The 16,558-nt window shown below is 41.1% G+C and overlaps 1 protein-coding gene across 1 annotated transcript in view; it reads left to right on the forward strand.

Annotated features, from left to right (window-relative positions):
• The window catches only part of LOC117498584, a 74,320-nt gene that overhangs the window by 25,375 nt on the left and 32,387 nt on the right, over positions 1-16,558 (forward strand). The window lies entirely within an intron of this gene.

Consider the following 16,558-nt stretch of genomic DNA (forward strand, 5'->3'; position numbering starts at 1 on the left):
CGCATCGCATCACAAATCTAAAAGCCCAGAGTACTCGAGTACTCTGTATAACTTGTATATGTGTTTGGTTTCCTACTAGAAGTAAACTCAGATAATTTGTTATAACTTTGATTCCGGTGTTTTCAATTCCTTTCTTAATTTAATAGAGATCCAGCCTCATCCAACGAACGGCGCGTAGCAGAGGTATTCTACTCCAACAGGTTATAAAACAGTTAAGCCTTTGTTAGTTAATTAGTCCTAAAGACGTCATGAGATGATGACCTTCTGATATCTAAAAACTAGGGCTGTCAAGTTAACGCGTTAATAACGCGTTAACGCAAAAAAAAAATTAACGCCACTAATTATTTTAACGCGATTAACACATGTGTATTTTTTGTCCTCGGCCGCCGTAGTTTCAGAGCGCATCGAGTGTAAAATACCATCAACAAGCTGATGCTGACAGCCCCGCTCCTGCCGCCCGCTTGTGGCAGACCACACTTCCACGCTCACTGGCAGGCCCGGACTGGCCATCGGGAGGACCGGGAGGGAGTGTGTATGTGTGGCGCGACTCGCGCGAGCGAGGCACACCTTACGTGTTGTTGTTGTTAGCATCTGGTGCTAGCTAGCTGCGCTAACGGATATAAGGAGTTGTTTCAATGACATTTCGCCGACAACTGCGCCGAGCACTTGACTTTATGCAGGTAGCCAGACAGTGTGACATTGTACGAAAAGTCAGCACACTCAGCACGGATAGTACGCGCAACATTATTGCAGCGTCCAGGCAGCTCCCATTCGAGCATATATGCCTTGAGCAGCTGCACATAGCTCAACGATCCATCACAGTGTCTACACACACACACACACACACACACACACACACACACACACACACACACACACACACACACACACACACACACACACACACACACACACACACACACACACACACACACACACACACACACACACACACACACACACACACACACACACACACACACACACACACACACACACACAGTATTATTGTATGAGAGAGGTTCCAGGTTGAATTGAGGCGAATATTTGTAATGTTCAAAGGTTGTTGTGTTTAATATTCATGAGAATATTTGTCATTGTTCAAATGATAATAAACAAACATATAAAGCATATTTGTCCACTCATATGTTGATAAGAGTATAAAAAACTTGAAAGATATCCCTCTAAGGTACATTTAGAACAGATAAAAAATGTGCGATTAATTTGCGATTAATCGCGATTAACTATGGACAATCATGCGATTAATCGCGATTAAATATTTTAATCGACTGACAGCCCTACTAAAAACATATACAAGTATGGCATTCAGAGGGAAAAACATGTGATGTTGTGTGTTAGTTAATGTAAGGAAAATGAGGGTGCGTCATTTTAGAATGCTATATATTCCTGTGTGAAGCTTCTAGTCGTGGGGGCATTTCCACGATTGGCTGCTGTGGCAGAAGGTGATGTACTCCAATATTATTATTGTTGTTGCGCAACTGAATAATAATTAATCTCAACCATATCTGTGTTTGTGTTTTATTGATCTCTCTCTGTGTTAACATTTAAAGTTGGTGAGCTATTAATTGCACTAACAAGGTATGTATGCAAATATTTGAATTTATATAATTTTTCAGGAAATTAATGAAGTCTTTACAAATAGCAACTTTGTAATTTGTCATGATGTATTGCAAAGCATATGAAAGAGTTTATATTAAATTACATAAATATGTTCCTATTGCATAAATTAATCCCAAGAAAAAAGGTTTTCATTTTTTTCATATAGTTCGAAAAGCAGCTTGAGCAATCCTTCACCAGTGAATATAGAAGACATGGAGAGATCATGTACACCACTGTCATCAGGAACAGATGAACATTCCAGGATTAAATCCCTGGATCTCCACCCCCACCAAAGTATTCATATAATCATATAATCCGTTCTTATTGTGCATCCATGGGTAAAGGTAAATCTCATGTAGTACTGAACACGTCACATGAACGTGCCGGGTGGCGCGGTCCCGTGGGTTAGATCCGCGTTCATAATGCCGAGGAAAATAACTCTCAGAATAACGTTATTAGCCCATTTTACAACTTGAGAACCGAATGTCTTTAATAAGGGCTATACACATGTTCATACTGAAGTAAAAATATATGATTCTACACTGTATTGAAGTAAACATGTATTATTTTGAATTGTATTTTAGTGAACATGTATTGTTTGAACTGTTTTAAGTAATCACAACTGTTTTAAGTAATCACAACGGTTTTAAGTAATCACATATATAGAAATTATATTCTCACTTACAACTCACTGACCCAGAGATCCTGTTTCACACACACACAGCTCCTTTTCACCAGCGCACACACATGTTCTTCTCAAGGTCCTTATGGACATCATTATATTTGTGCACAAAGGTTTAATTGTATGAGAAAGAATAGTTTATGTGAAAAACTCCCATGGGAAAGTAAGGGAGTGAATATCGGGGCAGAGATAAGATTGACTTTGACCTTGTGAAACTTTAGAATCTCACGTTCTGGTCAGAACTCTGATTCGCTGTATTGAACCCGACCAGAAGTGAATCCAACCAGTAAAAACACCTGGGGGATGTGAGCAGCTCACACAGCTCCTCCTCACGGACTCTCTAATTCGCTTTGGAGTAAAAGGGGAAGGGAAAAGTCAACACATCTCCGCCCCAAAATATAATTATGAATACTGTTGTTTTTGTATGTAAAATGCTTCTGGTTTGCTGAAAGCTGGTGCTAGAGACGGTAAACCGCATCACAAACCTGGAGTCCATACTTCTTGTTTTCTGAAAGCTGGTCTGTCTACCTGTAAAACCGCATCACAAGCCTGAAGTCCGGAGTACTCTGTACAACTTGTATATGTGTTTGGTTTCCTACCAGAGTAAACTCAGATAATTGTTATAACTTTTGATTCCGGTGTTTTCAATTCCTTTCTTTATTTAATAGAGATCAGCCTCATTCAACGAACGGTGCGCAGCAGAGGGGGGGCTCTCAGCCACCCTAATAGGTGTTCTGCTCCAACAATACTGGGTAGTTTATTTAGTTAAAGTTTAGTTAAAGTTTAGTAAAATTATCCAACGATTTACAGACGTCTCTTTCCCAATGTTAGTCAATGGGAAAAAGTGTTTCCTGGCCCAGCGACTGATACGGAAGTGTAGTACCGCCGTTTGGCCACAAGGAATATTTTCCTCAGAGTCCGGCGCACTTCCTGGGGGCTTGGGTATGACGCCAACGAAGGTCGGAACAAAACCGCGGCGCAGACGCACCCGGTGGAATCCCGGCGTGAGAGTCACAGCGCACCGCACAGCGGTATAAACAGCAGAAGCTCTGGTAAGGATTCTTATTGTGTGTGTGAACAAGCAGCGAGTCCACACACTGAGCATTTAGTTATAGTTTATATTACTCATATCTGAATATAACAACCCAATAAATACTACAGAGGAAACGGAAACATTGAAAATATGAGCGTCTGCAAAAATCCCTCATCATGAAATGAAAGCTTTATAGTTTTCTGAGGTCAGAATTGTTATATATTATAGGTCTATATATGTTGATACAAAGCTAGGCTACTGCCTGACTCACTGCTGCTGTTTTCCTCCAAGTCTGAGAAAGTAACACACGTTGTCGGGATAATTAAGCTCCGGGTTTTGTTATGAAGCCGGGATTCAGGAATGGCGTGGAGATGGAGGAGACTTTTTGCCGTCGTAGTTTGCATGTCAACTTGTGGGACTCGTCCTTTACTTGCTCAGAAAGATCCACACTTTGGATTTCCTGCCCGACCAAATTAACTTAATGACCAGGCTCCGCTTTCCGGCTGACGCTTCTTCACATGCAGCGCACGGATGGAGCTTTTTTTTAAATTATATAAATTTCCTTTTTTTTTTAATATACATTTTTTATTTCAACTAATCGACTAATGAAAAATTGCTCGATTAAGACTTTATTAGTCGACTATTGATTATTCGACTATTAGGGGACTATAACCAAGACATAATTGATCCAAATGACAACTGTAAGTGACTAACATTTATTTACAGTATATTTTAAATAAAAAAAAATATCATTATTCAAACTTACTTCCAAAGTCCAGTCCAGTTGAAAGCAGGAGAGATGCAGCACATGTGGGAAATTGAGCGTGTAGATGTAGCCCTTGTTGCTTGCAGATATTAGTTGGAAACCCCGTTCTTTTGTGACGCAAACTTACAGAAATGAGTTTGACCCTCAAATTTATAATTTAATTATACGAACTTTACTCAAAAAACGTAATAGAGATAGTTGAGATAACTACTTTTATGTAGTTAGCAAGAAAACCAAATATTTCTTTGCATGATCTGTGTCCTTGACAAACACCAAAATGCTCCAGGCACATTGAAGCCAACATTTCAGGCATTTCTCGTGCACCTTTTGTACCTATACTTCTGAAGAGTAATCCGCTAGTCATTTATTTGTATACTTCATATTGATAAACTGGACAGTTGTTGAAGTGTAAAGAGCATCAAACACCACATTCTCGGCATTCATTCAAGCATTTACGGTGAATAATTAATATGTCATCCAGTGACTTTTGTGCAACTTCATAGTTTTATATAATGTGTGTGTGTGTTATTACAAATATTATAATAGTAGTATAGATGATAGTATTATCATCATCCATTTAATACAAATAAACTTCACATTATACAATTCTTCATTTTCAAGCACTATGTTGCAAAACATGTTCACTTAACACAAATCATTTAATACATGTGAAGCCAATTATACAGTCAAACAAGTGAACCCCATGGGATTTTCAAGGGATAACCTGTAACTTAATGTAAAGCTCAGGTAAAATCAAACAGTTGAACCTACAAACCACAAATCTGACATTGCACTGCAAGCAGTAAAGTTAACAGATATGGTTCTAAACTGTATTGAAGTAAACATGTATTATTTTGAACTGTATTTTAGTGAACATGTATTGTTTGAACTGTTTTAAGTAATCCTATATATATATTGTCTACTCATTTACACTCACTGACCCAGATATCCTGCTACACACACATACACCTCCTCCCACCAGCACACACACATATTCTTTTCAAGGTCCTTTCTGGGCATCAATATATCTGTGTACAATGTTTGGTTGTCTGGGAAAGAATAGTTTGTGTGAAATATTCCTTGGGAAAGTAAAGGAGTGAATACAGGTGCAGAGATAAAGATTGACTCTGTCCTTGTGTACTTCCGAAGATCTCAGAAGAAACATACTTTTTTCCCAGAACTCTGATTCGCTGTATTGGACCCGACCAGAAGTGAATCCAACCAGTAAAAACACCTGGGGGAGTGAGCAGCTCACACAGCTCCTCCCCATGGACTCTCTGATTCGCTTCGGAGTAAAATGGGACCGAAGAATCAACACATCTCCGCCCCAAAAATGTCTATGAACACTGTTGTTTATTCATGCAAAATGCTTCCTGTTTCTGACTGGCTGGTCCCGATACCTGTATTGCCCGGCAGTAGAACTGGAAGTCCAGAGTACTCTGTAAACTTGTATAAGTGTTTTTTACCAGTAAAATCAGATTATTGTTATAACCTTTATTCCGGTGTTTTGAACTCCTTCTTTTATTAAATATAACCAGGCTCATCTAACGGACGGTGCGTAGCGGAGGTGGGCTTTAAGCCACCACCACGGTGTTTGCTACAACAGCAGTCATGTCATTTATTTACATAGAAATTGGAAATTGAAAGGCCTCTGCCCAAGTGATACAAATTACGTTTTATTCTTTAAAACATAAAAAAAAAAAAAAAAAGCCAATAGAAATCAAATGGAGTGGGCAAAAATGCATGTTATTCATATAATTATTATAATAATTGGTTTAACCTCTCTATGGAATTGTGTGATGGACATGGATTTCTGAAGGTTATATAGATTTGCTACATTAATGTTTTACATGTATTCTTTACAACACATGCTGCATTACTTTGAGAATTCTACGGTTTCTTTATTTTCTACTTTGGTATTTAAAATGGTAGTTGAAATGCCATGGTGAAAAATGTGGTAAAATGTTTTTCCACATATTCTACATCACATACAATAACCTGTGTTTCCATGTCTTGTACATGTGTTCTACATGGTAAGCCACATGTTGCCCACATGGGCAACACATGTGAACACTGGGGAAATTCATGTGTTTTTTCTGTAAGGGTCTGTCCGAATATACAATGACTTTGGATGCCATGTCTCAGTGGTGGCTCATGTCCTTGGTGTTTATATGTAATTGTCTAAAGAAGATGGAACGTCTTTTGGAAGTAATCTATGTGCCACAGATCTGAGTTTGTGTCAAGAAGGGAGAAGTTCAGAGCAGATCTGTATTCACTGCTACACAGTTCCTGCAGGACGGACCTGCCGCAGCGCTGCCCTGCTTCTCTCTTTGCAGGCTGACTTCCCGGGGACATTTATTGAACTAGATGTAGAAAGTAAATCAAAGAAAACAGTGTTGTGCTGTTTTAGTGGCCCGGACAACTGAGCCCCTCTCTGCTGTTGGTTCTCCATTTAAGCAGCAAAAGCTGGCAGTGGTTCAGATCCCCCCCTCTCATGCCAACTCCTCTCTCTCTCTCTCTCCCAATATCTCTCTGCCAACCTTGATGCCAGCCTGCCTGCCTGTCAGGGCAATGCTTCAGGCCGCCATTAAGGTTCAAGGTTCTTTATTGTCAATCTGACATAGCTACAGAGTAATTATGTAGTTGAAAATCTTATGTCACAGGCTTCTCCAACAATGCAACATAATAACATAATAACAATAAGAGCAAGAGCAATACAAAAAGAAAAATAGTTATAAAATAAAGTGATGATGTGGAATAGTGCAGTACAAGTCTATATACAAGTTATTGGAATGATATATATATATTAGGTATTAGATACATAATACTGAGTAGCAGATGAATGTTTTGAAGTTGTTTCAACAGTTCAATTTTTTAACAGTCTCACTGCCCACGGGAAGAAACTGTCTCCGAATCTTCTTGTCCTTGCCAGGATGCTGCGGTAACGTCTGCCAGACGGGAACAGAAAGAACAGTTTGTGGCTGGGGTGATGGGGGTCTTTGATAATCCGTAGTGATTTCTTCCTGAGCCGCTGGGAGTAAAGGTCCTCCATGGATGGCAGCTCCGTCCTGGTGATGTTCTGTGCAGTTTTCACCACCCTCTGTAAAGCCTTACGATCGAGGTCGGTGCAGCTGCTGTACCAGGCCGTCATGCTGCCAGTCAGGATGCTCTCTGTGGTGCACCTGTAGAAGTTGCAGAGTATCCTGGAATCCATTTTGAACCTCCTCAGCCTGCGGAGGAAGAAGAGCCGCTGTCGAGCTTTCTTGGTGATGGTGGTGGTGTGAAGAGACCATGTCAGGTCCTCAGTGATGTGGACCCCAAGGAACCTGAAGCTGCTGACTCTCTCCACTGTAGTCCCATTGATGGCGATGGGGGCGTGTCCCTCTCCCTGCTGCTTCCTGTAATCCACAATCAGCTCCTTTGTTTTGCTGATGTTGAGATGGAGGTTGTTATCCTGGCACCAAGATGTCAGGTTTTCGACCTCCTCTCTGTACGCCGTCTCGTCATCGTCTGTGATCTGGCCGATGACGGTCGTGTCATCAGCAAACTTCACGATGGTGTTGGAGCTGTGTGTGGCCACGCAGTCGTGGGTGAACAGGGAGGAGAGGAGAGGGCTGAGCACGCAGCCTTGAGGGGCACCGGTGTTGAGAATCAGGGTGGAGGATGTGATGTTTCCCACCCGCACTGCCTGGGGTCTGCCCGTCAGGAAGTTCAGGATCCAGTCACAGAGGGCGCTGTTGAGCCCGAGGTCTCTGAGCTTGATGGCAAGCTTGGAGGGCACAATGGTATTGAATGCTGAACTGTAGTCAATGAACAGCATTCTCACATGTGTTCCTGTTCTTCGGGTCCAGGTGTGAGAGGGCAGTGTGGAGGGTGAGGGCTATGGCGTCGTCTGTGGACCTGTTTGCTCTGTAGGCAAACTGCAGGGGGTCCAGAGATTCAGGGAGGGAGGAGGTGATGAATGATTTGACTAACCGCTCAAAGCACTTCATTATGATTAACAGGCCAAGCACAACTATTCGGACGTGCCTCAATGTTCAGAGTCGCTAATGATGATGTTCAGGCCAAGTTCCAGTCATCCTACACTAATGTCAGCTACGTTATTGTTTCCTGTGACTGCTAGTGATTCATACCAAGTGGAAGGTAAGTTAACCAAGTGCTGACACCCGGGGATCTGGTGATAAGTGGAAGCAACTTGAGGACATCCTGCATTACCTAAACATAAAAGGTGTATTATAGTGTGACACACTGTCAGGGAGACAACAAATTCATTAAGTACAGTAAGCCGTCAGTGAACCCTAAAAGTAAAACACACCAAAGATCTGTCTGAGAAGCATGTCTGAGAAAACATGATAACATTTGGACCAGTGCAGCTCACACGACAAACAACTTCATTTGTTGCATTGTACAATTTACAGACAAGATCACTAGGTTTTGAATCCTGAATGAAATGTTTCAAGTTATGCATTCTATGCCACGCTTTGCAATGATTGTGATGTTCCATGGAACAGTTGTGACAGTTTCATTTACAGTTTATTTTTCAAACCTCGATGAGACAAATGATTGAGGAAAAACTGTATGAAAATATACAACTTTTAAGGGTGCAGAAAAATGAAAATATTTATAATAACAAAAAAGCTATACTACCTTCCCCATGCAACATGTCTAATAATATCCTTGTGTCTATCAAAACATTACTGTATCTGCCAGCCAATGATGAAAGTAACAACACAATTTCTGACTCGTTCCATTGGGCTGAAGGGTACCCGAGAAACCCCCCTACGTGAACCCAAAGATCATAAGGTGGCTCTACCTACAGTACTTTCCTCTTACATAACAAATGACAACATGGATCCTCCAGGTAAAACCCATTGAAACCTACCAGGGAGAAACAAAGCTTAATCTAAACACAACATTACATGTAGCAATCCCCACAGGAGCAATTTGGGGTGAAGTGTCTTGCCCAAGGACACCTAAGAACAGTGCACTTACCCACAGCCTCCCAACACCCAACTAACACCAGACTGGCAGAAGCTCTGCCTCCAACAGACATAACCAAAGTGTAATTGTCCTGCAAAAATGATCGTTAAATCCTACCACCATTGCTTCCGACTTAAGTTTACAAGAACAAACATTTCAAACAAACTGCCATATTTACAGTTTTCACAAATTATTTATTTCATTACCTCAGTGGACAAAACCCCATCCTGTCATGAACTGGCTCACGGTTCAGACAAAAGGAAGTCAGAGTGTCATTAATCAAACAAATTATGAGGTATTAACATATGCAAGGTGGGAGAGAGAGCAGGGGGTTCTGCGTGCACCTCCAGTTACCCGCACACTCTTGCTGGTCGAGATGGCTCAACAGACAAAAGAGGGTATTTCGCGTACTGCGAATGCATTTCAAATATTTAGTTTTAGATTAGATTTATTAGGGTCCAAGCATCGACAACGTCGGATGACCCTATTGTATTTGTAGGAATTATTATTATTACTATAGTTAATTTTTCCCGAAATGAATCGCATTTTGAGGGATTTAATTGTTTTTAATTGATTAATCGCATGATTGTCCATAGTTAGAGTGGACAAATATGCTTTATATGTTTGTTTATTATCATTTGAACCATGACAAATATTCTCATGAATATTAAACACAACAACCTCTGAACATTACAAATATTCGCCTCAATTCAACCTGGAACCTCTCTCATACAATACAAAGTGTGTGTGTGTGTGTGTGTGTGTGTGTGTGTGTGTGTGTGTGTGCGTGTGTGTGTGTGTGTGTGTGTGTGTGTGTGTGTGATATGCTCGAACGGGAGCTGCCTGGACGCTGCAATCATGTTGCGCGCACTATCCGTGCTGAGTGTGCTGACTTTTCGTACAATGTCCCACTGTCTGGCTACCTGTATAAAGTCAAGTGCTCGGCGCAGTTGTCGGCGAAATGTCGCTCCTCTGTTTTCATTGAAACAGCTCCTTATATCCGTTAGCGCAGCTAGCTAGCACCAGATGCTAACAACAACAACAACCACACGTAAGGTGTGCCTCGCTCGCGCCACACATACACACACCCTCCCGGTTCTCCCGATGGCCTGCCGGTGAGCGTGGAAGTGTGGTCTGCCACAAGCGGGCGGCAGGAGCGGGGCTGTCAGCATCAGCTTGTAGATGGTATTTTAAACTCGATGCGCTCTGAAACTACGGGGCGGCCGAGGACAAAAAATACACATGCGTTAATCGCGTTAAAATAATTAGTGGCGTTAATTTCACTCTTCCGTTGAAAACGCCAATCATAAAAGAAGAGGGGTGTAACCAATTAGATTTGGTGTTACTGCGACATGGAACGCCCACTTCCTGTCAAAAATAAAATGTCTCCGCGGGCGAGCAGGCAAAGGTTTTGCGAGCAGAAGAGCCCCTCGAGAGCGAGGAGACCTCCGCGCGAGAGCAGTAGAGTAAGGAGAGCTCCTGTAGATTAAGTCTGAAACTTAAAAAAGTGAAAATAATTAGTGTAATTCTCCTTACCCCCTTAGTGGAGACCCTACTGGGGCTTTACACTGGCGGGGCTCTTAGGTGTAATAGTTATCTCAATTATTACTCTCTTCAGAGAGAAAAGGTTACTTTTGAGGGAAAGTACTCACCAGTAATGAAAATAAAAATTGAGCGTAGGGCTTTAGCACCAGCTCAAATCACAACATAGGAATGACAAGCTTTGACGAGCGAAGGCAATCGTCAGGGAGCTGCTTATAAACTATAACAGAAGTTGCACATCTAGTTACTTTGGAGCGAAAACGCTCACCAGTAAATGAAAAATGCCCGGACTCTAACTCGAGTGCCCCGTGGGCTATTCACATCAAAACAAAAAGGAGCGTATTTCTCCTTGCCTCTAACCCCTAGATTCCACCGGGTCCGTCTGCAGCGCGTTACGGGCGTGTTACGGGCGCGTTACGGGCGCGTTACGGCTGCGCCGCGGTCCACACGGCGATCGCGGCCACTCTAGTCACGCGGCACGTTACGGCTCAGAAGCGTCCCAGAAGCGTCCCGGCGCAGGGCTCCTCTAAAATTAGGATGAATCCTATTTTTGGCGCGGCGCAGCCGTAACGTAAGGTCGGGCAGGCAGGAAGTGGGACGTTCAGAGCTATATAGACCTATATATACACACACACAAACTAATTTTGCAGACCCTATCCCTCCGTAGTCTTTCAAGTAGGAGGAGAAATGCCAGCGTTCTCCTCCGGTTTACAGGCACTGTGTAAATTATATATATAGAATAATTATGATGATGAACGCATTTTTTTACCACTAAAATACAGCAACACATCTTTGATTCATGTCGTTTATAACTGGAATATTACAGTTATTATTAACTTTGTCTGTACAAAGTAGCCTGTCCAGGAAATATGCCCAAATCAACAAAAACTGCGAGCCGGCAGGCAAGACGCTCCGCTTCTGAAATGCTTCTGAAACGCGCCTGGTAGGGTATGACGCCGGAGGAGGCCGGACCAAAACCGCGGCGCAGCCGTAACGCGGCGCAGATGGACCCGGTGGAATCTAGGGGTTAGTAGGAAACCTACTGTTCTAGCATGGTTCAAATCAAAAATATTTTTATTTAGTTTCGACAATCAATAAGCAGTGTTTGTCATATAGTAATGGTAAACATAATATATGCCAATGCAAATGAGCGATTGGTCTGTGCTGATTGTACAAAAGGAAAAATAAAAAACAAAACAAGAAAAACACAGACAAACAATAACAACGACTAAAATAATCCCCTATCACTGCCAGTGATCCTTATGCACACGAATATATGCCAGACATATTTTTGGGTGAGTATATATGCATGTAAAACAAATGCATATACACACATGCAACCTACACATACACATTTGCTGTATACATACACATACATACATACATATGCTGCACTTAAGCTAAACCAATAACAGAATGATTTACAGAGTTTGGAATGCATTTATAAATGGTCCCCAGGCTTCCTGAAATTTGCTGTTTGAGTATAGAAGTGAGTATCTGATCTTTTCAAGTTTCATACAGGACATAACATCTGTCACGCCTGTAGATGAGTGGGCGGGAAACTATCCATCTAAGCAGGATAGCTCGACGAGCTAAGAGGAGAGCAAAAGACAGAGATCGCCGCCGTTCTGCAGTTAAACGCATCTCCTTTCCTTTTACCCCAAATAGGGCAGCCAGAGGATTTGGATCCAGTTCAATACTGAACACTTGGGATAGAGTTTGAAAAATCTCCGTCCAGTACATGCTTAGGTGGGGACAGGACCAGTACATATGAATGAGAGAGGCTTCATTAATTTGGCATTTATCACAGTAGGGACTAACATCGGGATACATTTTGGATAGTTTGACTTTTGAAATATGAGCTCTATGTACCACTTTGAACTGAATTAAGCAGTGACACGCAGATAGAGAAGTTAAATTAACCAGTTTGCGGGCCGTGCATTTCACCCCTAGGCCTTTAGTAGTATGCCGACATGAATGAATCCACCTCTAAATACCATCGTTATGACGTCACGGCTATAGAAACCGTTAATATTATACAGAAACGCAGAATAACAGGGCGTTGCATCACAGACAGGTATCTAATGTAGCGAGAATTAATGCTATTAGCACAAGTCTCCTTTCACTGCAGCCACAGCTGCACCACACTAGGGATGTGCATCTCCATCACTGAGGCCGATGCGCATCTCGATACGTTGCCAACGATACGACACATTAACGATACATTTGAAACACCAGGCGATACGATACGATTCACCCCTTTTGCGATACAGTTCGATACTATTTGATTCAACATTATGCGATTCGGGGCGATACGATGCGATTCAACACGATGCAAAATAATGATACTTCAATATGGTACGACAGAGGATTTTTGTTTTATTCCTTATATGCAGCAAATCATAAATTAACAAAAAAGTGCTTTACATATTTGGTTCCCTCTACTAGTACTGCGCATCCCATCATGCTGTTCCTTTTTTACTAGGGGTGTAACGGTTCACAAACATTTCGGTTCGGTACCTAGCTCACGGTTCTGTACGTTTTCGGTACGGCAGAAAAATGATCACAAAACATAAAATATTTTTTGGGGGGTTTTAATTATTATTAAACTGTGAATAATGTATTCACTCAAATAAATACAAAATATAATACAATAAACATTAAGGTGCATCATTTCGATGAACTGAAAAAGTCTGTATTTGAACTTTACTGTACTAGTACTCACAAAACATAAAATATTAGTTTAGCGTTTTTAATTATTAATAAACTGAATATTCACTCAAATAAATACAAAATATAATAAAATAAACATTAAGGTGCAGCATTTCGATGAACTGAAATAATCTGTACTTGAACTGTACTGTACTAGTACTCACCTAAGCAGCCAGCTTGACATTAGGACTTGCTTGCTTGTCATTGTATTTTCATGTTTTCTTTAAGAAAAATTAACTTGTCCACATTGCTTGCCGAAAGGGCAGATCTGCTGGCACTAACAATGTCTCCTGCTGTGGAGAACACCCTCTCGCTAGGGACAGAGGTAGCAGATACAGCCAGGTAGCGCTTTGCTAACATGGCAACATAAGGATATTTGGCGTTGGTATTAGCTTTGGCTGGGTCTGAACTTTTTGCGAGTGGTGGAGGCTTAAATGCTAGTGGGAGTTGGGTTTGCACTTCAGTAATTTTTCTTTTGGTACCGGTGATATTCATGTTCGGGTGATGCCTTTTCAAATGAGTGTGCAAGTTTGATGTATTGCCAGCCGCGTAACCAATTTTAGTTGAACAATGCCGATAAACAGCTTTGGTTCGGTCCACGTGCTGTCTTTGTCCATCATCCTTGTACGTAACTGCGAAACCAAAATGTTCCCAAACCGGAGACTTCAATGATGCTGGAGGATTTTCGAGCTCAACTTTATCTGCGTTCGCCAGTTCCTCAAATGACTGACTTTGAATTTGAACGCATCCCTGTGACCAACTCTCATAGTATGCCTCTCGTCCAATGAAATGACTTGGTCGCTCTATGACACGTTGAAACCAATGTGAGCAAATTACACTGAATGTTGCGACGCAGCACCTGAGATTACTTCCAAAAAGTTGTTCACGTTCTCAATTTTTTACGTTTAACGTTATATTCGTTCGGTACACCGAAGGGCCCATACCGAATATTTTCGGTACAAATACGTATACCGTTACACCCCTATTTTTTACCTTAACCTGTTAAGACCTGAGCCTGTTTTTCAGGTCTCAGGCTTGAAAATGACATTCCCAGAACAAATGACCATGTCTTCCCTTCTAAAAGGGTTAAATTAATCATCTTTGTTCTCAAAGTAATGATAAACCTGTGAGTTGGATGTAGAAAAGTCAGAATCAATATAGATGTTTTTTATTTTAAAGAAAATTCAGATTGAACATAGTAAAAAACTGTAAATTATAGTGTCCGTTCAAAAATTATTTTTTACTTATAGTGAAAACTACCCTTGGATGATGGGTTAGTAGACTAAAAGCTTTAGGAATCCAAAGTACAACATATAATAAGTACCCTGTATCAAGATTGATGCAAAACAAGTGAAATTTGACCTTTTTAGAGAGATTTAGCCAAAAAAACCCACTTCTGGGGTCATTTGGGTGGATTTTCCATATCTCTGGCCCCCCTTGGTTGATTTTTATGAATGAAATCTCTTTATAACCGCTAGAGCCAATGGAATCGAGGGGAAGTTCTACACACATCAACACGTTATATAAATAAATAAGGAGTGAGAGTGACGCGTGGCCAAAACCGGAAGCTGATATGTAGCAGGCCCCGCTATGCAGGGCGCGATGACAGATTATATTCCTGTAGAACAGGAGAAATTATGAGCAGAGAATGCCTTTTGCTGCTCGTTTTGCGGGTCTTGCCAGAATTTATTCACAATTGGCACAAAACAAAACACAATTGTTCTTGCCCTTTTTCTACTCTCAATATAAACACATGTTTATATGTTCATGTCTTCAAAATATACTTTTAACATGCTTGAAGTATTCAAAATAAACACATTTGTCTATAACCAAGTGTCATTAACTTCATGACTAAAAATAAGAATGTACTGTTAAGTACCTTTTCAGGATAACTATTAGCATTAGTCTAAAATGTGCTAGCATTAGCATCTAACAAGCATTTACAATAATTAAAGAACGACTGACCATAGTACACATAGGCTATAGATAATACAGAACACACCTTGTCATTTGGAATATAAACACTGAAAATAGGTAGCTAATAAAGTGCACAGGAGCTATAAACAATTAACTTGCATTCACTTTCATCAGGGAGCGTGAGTCTACTACATCTAAATAGCGACCGCCATTATACATACACACACAGCCACCACGAGGTGGTCTTACATCTAAATAGCGACCGCCATTACACATACACACACAGCCACCAAGAGGTGGTCTTCTACGCGGCATTAAACATAATAAACATCTACACATCACTTCAAACTTAAGACATTGCGATTTATAACATTTGTGACAATCTGTACACATTACTGACCTGTAGAACAGGAGAAATTATGAGCAGAGAATGCCTTTTGCTGCTCGTTTGGCGGGTCTTGCCAGAATGGCAAGCTAACGACAGCGCCGTCATCACGTCAGACATTTTACGGCAGACGCGTAAATAATAACCAACCCCTTTGCGGCAGTGATGCCCTGCCATCTACTGCCCCCTGCTGTCCATTGTTAAACAGGTCATATAAAATCATATTAAATATAAACATACAATTGTGATTACACACTTTGTGTGGGTCACACATACACTCTGGTGGCTACCATTAGCAGCTAACTTATTTGCTCCGAATTTTACATAAAAATGGAAATTATGGATTATAAATAATTTTTTCAAACCGACAGTCACATTATCAACCCATGGATCAACCTATACAGCCTCGTTTTTTCTCGTTTTAATGCCATTGAACACGTCTTTTGATCTAATTGACAGCTACGGTGCGACGATCTGCCGTAAAAGCTCCGTAAAGGTAGGTGTTGTGATGTCTGTGTTTGCTTCCCCTGTCGCGTGTTCGGATCGCTCAGTGATGATACTATACCCTTTATAATCTGTGGAGTCTCAGCTTTAATCGGATATATTGTATGTGCAGTTACGATAAGTAATAAGGGTATCTTTATCTTGAGTTCTGTGCCGCAGTGCCTTAGAATTTTTTCGCTCAGGGGTCATTTATGAGACTTGTGTTTTGTTTTGGTAAAAATGGTTCATATCTTCAGTTAGCTGAGATTCTTCCCATTAATCTGGTGCTACACATTAATAGTTTCATAAATGTTAAGAAGCCCTGAGACAGTCTCGAAAAAAAAAAAAAGTTGGGGGGGCCCCCCTGTGAGGGGGCCTTAGGACTGAAGAGGTTAAAAAACTCTCCAGAGTACAGTACAATTGTATAACACCTCACAG

The sequence above is a fragment of the Trematomus bernacchii genome, unplaced genomic scaffold (assembly GCF_902827165.1).
Source record: "Trematomus bernacchii unplaced genomic scaffold, fTreBer1.1, whole genome shotgun sequence".
Taxonomy (NCBI): domain Eukaryota; kingdom Metazoa; phylum Chordata; class Actinopteri; order Perciformes; family Nototheniidae; genus Trematomus; species Trematomus bernacchii.